General features: G+C 30.5%; 1 non-coding gene across 1 annotated transcript; it reads right to left on the bottom strand.

Moving 5' to 3' along the window:
* Positions 1 to 3,416: 3,416 nt before the first annotated feature.
* Positions 3,417 to 3,489, bottom strand: TRNAK-UUU (transfer RNA lysine (anticodon UUU)). Its single transcript has one exon. It is a non-coding gene; the product is annotated as a tRNA-Lys (tRNA).
* Between the last annotated feature and the right edge of the window lie 1,474 nt (positions 3,490 to 4,963).

The following is a 4,963-nucleotide window of genomic DNA, read 5'->3' as shown; positions in this document are numbered from 1 at the left end:
CACACCCCCGAAAAACCATTGCAGGTCTCAAGCAACCGGAGAAGAAGATCAAGACGTGGCTCGTTCATCTCGAAAATCCGTGGAAACATCGTCATGGATCAGGTCAGATTCATTTCATGCTTCGACAATGAGTATGGATTTAAGTCAGGATTTAAGGCTTTTAGAAAAATGATTTTTAACCATTTTAAAAAGTTAAAATAAAAAGAATTTTTGTGATAGTCAAACAACTTTTAACTGGGCTTTTTAAGAAAACCAATAAGCCAATAAAGTGTTTTAAAACACAATCCCTTAATGTGTTGCGCGAGGATTTATGATCAATAATAATTGAATATCAAGGTACAAGAACCTATCGTGATACGTTCCTAGGATAGCATAACAACTCAATGTGAATTGTATAAAAAGGATTGAAAATAAGTTCTTTAAAAGGTGCTACTAGTCCATGACAAAGTGTGCAACTATCAAACTAGTAACACTACTACATAAACGACTATATGTACACAAGGGCTATTTGTGAAAGCCTAACATATAAGAATGGTTACTTGCAATTGAAGTCTGCATTCCCAAATAGCTTGGTCGCTAATCCGTTGGAAATTTAGTTATGACAAAAATTAGTTTGCACCGGATATTATCAATCGAAAGGCCTTTATGTTGCAATTGGAAATGTGTGGGGTAGAATTTGCAATAAAAATTTCTTTTGATGGATTTTCGACAAAATTCTTGCAACCGCTTTCTTTAACAAGAATTTGTTATGAAACAGAATTCCAAACCTCTTTTGGAAACCTCATGAATTTATCGAATACCATCGCTAATTTCAATGAAAATTTAGCAAATAACATCAATAATGTACCGAATTAGTGACAGTATAATTATACAATAGCGTAAATTAGTCTGCTTCAGAAGATACATATTGCAAATTTGAAACTTGCATGTTCAAAAGTCTTTGATATTTCTTGTTGTATGCATTTCTGTAAAGGGGCTGGTAACTATAAAATGTGAGACATGATCAAATCTCTTTAGCTTTTATGTTTCACTACACTTTTTAAGTTTTCCAAAATGATAAAAAAAAAGTTGGAATTCATTCAAAACTTTACGTACGTTTTATAAAATGACCGATCAAATCATGAATACAAAACTTCTTTGTTACGAGTATTTATTTATGCTTTTCTACGATATAATATTGAGTTTTAAAGTAATTTAGTTATTTTATAAAATATACCTATGAGGATAAAATTGCAATAAAAGTAAAATTAATACGTATATACTTTTGAAAATAAAATTGATATACCTTTATATAGATTAAAAGAAAAAATGAATGCCAACATAATGTTCAATATACACACATAGTTTGTGCATTACTATATAAACATGTTTTACAGTTTCAGTTACACATAACTCAACATGCTTGGTTAGATGTTGAATCTGCAAAAGATTATTTACTTGATGAAAGATTTTCAAAATTGGTGAATGAGTAAGAAGTTTTACGACATTAATCTATTTAAACTAAGGTATACATGACACTTACACTTTGACGTTAAGTGAAGCATATCAAACAGTAAATAAATAGGCTATCTGATCTTTGTTAAATAAAATAAAATCATCTAATGATTGAGTTGTCAAATTACGGGGTTTAAGTAAACCATTGTATGTTCGATTGTTTTATTCAATTATCATTTTTCAACTCTCAGTCACTCGAATTTTATGTTGGGATGGATTGCTACAACCAGACGACCGAAAACATATGTCAACATCTTCATCACAGATCCGCAATACATAACATTATTTGAAATCTAAAGCGAATTTTAAGATAAAACTCGACAAAAATGCGTTTTAGCCTAAAAGAATTCATCATATGTGTTATCACACTTCCAATATATAGTGTTTTGGACCCGAATACTAATTAGTAGATATCTTGTTTTAAAAGAAAATATGTAACTAATTATCTTGGAAAACATATGTTTTTCTATAAAAAAATATTTTAAGATTTTGGTCTTGGCTATTTGACGACAAAAGGTGGGCCCGTAACATCATATGATTAAGGTGGCCGTCTGGTGGGTCGCTGAATCGTAACTCAACCAATAAGATTTGCCACATTTTGAATACTTGTTGGACCCACCAATTGACCTTTCGGACCATTCTAAACCAGTTATTTTAGGGGTATTTTATACTCATTGTTGTTATTTAAACAATCAGTTGATAATTTGTATTGATTTGTGGTGCTTTAATAATTATACTTATCTTAATTCATCTTTTTGATTTATCAAGATATGATTATCTTACGTTAATACATTTAATAATAAAAACTAAATTAAGTTTTTTCCACATGGCTTTACTACTCCCTCGGAAAGTAATAGATATGCATAATCGTGCTTACGGATCTTGTTGGGTTTTCCATCTACCTTGTTTGGTTACGGTTTTAGTGGATATAAAAAAGAGGAGATGGGTGCGGGCCGGGCGGCCCTAAGCCCAGTACATTTGAGATTTCTTGTTTAATAAGTTACAAACATTAGTTTATTCTCTTTTATAGCAAATTATGTACTTGTATTCGCTGCATATGGTAAAAAAAATACCTAATTGTACCCCTGTTAATTATTTGTGTTCGTTTATTTGCTTATGTGTGTGTTCAGTTTGTTTATTTGCTCGTTTGAGATTTCATCTATAATAAGTTACAAAGTCATCTTGATAGCCTTTGCAAATTTGTTAGCTTCATTTCTTATTTATGATATCTATGATTACGGCAGAATAGAATTTTGTATTATAAAATCTAGATATGTGCACCCATGATCGATGTTCGTTAAATGCTTAAAAGTTTTATTAATAGTGTGATTCAGTTGGTTATGGTGGACAAATGTGAAATCTAGAGTGAGATCGATGTGAGTGAATTAGCTGTTAAAATATAAATACTTAAAAGTCTTCCACGTATGAGAGATATTTTTATTTTGATAATGCTATGCAGAATTTTGCAATTAAGGTAAAATTACATATTTTAATGAGCTATGTAATTTTAAGATGTTTTTTTAGTTGATAGTTATATACATGGGTAGGATTAACGTAAAAAACAATAGTTTTGTGAGAAACATAAGAATTTATGTAGACCCTTGGATTAGAATCTAGTGGCTGAGATTGGTAGTTTCTAAAAGTTGTATAGTTTTATATTTACATGGTATAGTGCCCTATTAAGTGGGGTACTTCTTATATACATACAGATATTACTTATTAAAAAAAATATATAACTACAAAATTCAATTTCTCTACAAACGTAGAAAAGTACACATACATCATTGATCATTATATAGGCCCAAATGGCCTACTACTATTTAGGTCGTTAGTTTTTAAGGCCCGCTACTGATTTGGGCTTATATGGACACTGATAAATTTAATTCATCAAAACTATTAAACCTAAAAAACAAAAATTACGGCGCCATCCGTGGGACTCGAACCCACGACCACGTGGTTAAAAGCCACGCGCTCTACCAACTGAGCTAGAACGGCTTTTTGTTTGGTATTCATAGGTATTCTATTAAATTACTATTAAACTTTTAATTTGTATCGACATTATATTAACATAAGTTGATTGATATAATTATTTGATTGCTAAATAACATCTCGTTGGTCGACCAAACTTTAAATTTACTATACTTAAAAATAGTTGATGATTATTTTTAGGAATAATCACAATTCACCTATTTGTAAATATTGTTTTCCTTATTTTTAGTATTTTATAAACAAATAATAATGAGTTATGTATGTGCATATAAAATCTGTATGTTAAATCATAGAATTATTCTGAAGCTCTATTTCATTAGTATCAAATATCCATAGATGGTACCATATTATCTATGTTAGTCACACATGTTTTATCCCATATAAATGTATTTGTAAAAGTTAATTCGGACCTATAAAATGCAACAATGACCAATTAATTCAGCGGTAGCGGCATGACATTCTTTATAGGAGTTCGGGTTCTAGTCTTGTATGAATATTTTGTGCAGGTTAAGGAATAGGGTTTTCCTTAGTTGTGGGTTTTCTCTTGGGTGAGTGAGATAGGTCACCACGTTATGTTCTTTGGATGAAAGGATGATCTGTTTTGACAAGGTGATCCCTACTGTCTGGGTCTTTGCTATCAAAATAAAAACATCCAAATAATACAACGAGTATTTTTATGTGAATGACTTTATTATTGCCCTAGACTTTTAGCTCTTTACTTTCTTTATTATAACTTTAATCTCAAGCTTAATTCTAATACCTAGGATTACCTTGGCCTCCCCTAAGTCCTTCGTAGAGAAGTTAGATGACAACAATTTTCTTGGTTTTATCAACTTCATCTTGGCTCATGTCAAAGTTTAACAAGTAATTAGCATATAAGCAAATAATTACTCGTATACTAGAAGTATCAAATTTGCTATGTACAACTTGTCAACTATGTTTGAAACCCATTAGACAATATAATGTTGTCAGACTAATTTTGATGCCAACAAATTGATGTTTGTTTTAGACCATGCATGACTTGATTTATTAGTAAACTGGCACATACTTTATAGTTTTATTTTGTTTCTAATCTTTAAATCTTGTTGGTTTGATGTAAAGTCCGTATCAGTCCTTAATCTAAGCATGTCATCTAATTATCACTTGTTGCAAAAAGATAATTCAGTGGGTTGAACTATGAGTGAGCAGGATCTAATTATCACTTCGCGTAGTACAACTCTTTTTATAAATGAATCTACCATTTCTCGAGTTTATTTTTGCGTACGGCGACATGGTAGTCGTCCTTTTAGTTCTCGATGCCATTTAGATTCATGATTTAAGTAGGTATTTTTGAAATACAGCGAAACACTTATGGTGTCTAAATTTTATGGAAATTTTAGAGTATTCATATTGTAAAATGGGGTAGAAAATGAATATATATTTTTTTAAAATTATTATTATTATTATTATATATAATAAAATATAAGTTTGGCGACGCCTG

This window comes from Bidens hawaiensis, unplaced genomic scaffold (genome assembly GCF_021521415.1).
Source record: "Bidens hawaiensis isolate Kalapana, Puna unplaced genomic scaffold, B.hawaiensis_p1.1 tig00002631_1, whole genome shotgun sequence".
In the NCBI taxonomy this organism is placed as follows: Eukaryota; Viridiplantae; Streptophyta; class Magnoliopsida; order Asterales; family Asteraceae; genus Bidens; species Bidens hawaiensis.
Note: the sequence above shows the minus strand (reverse complement) of the source record. Positions and strands in the feature narration are given on the sequence as shown.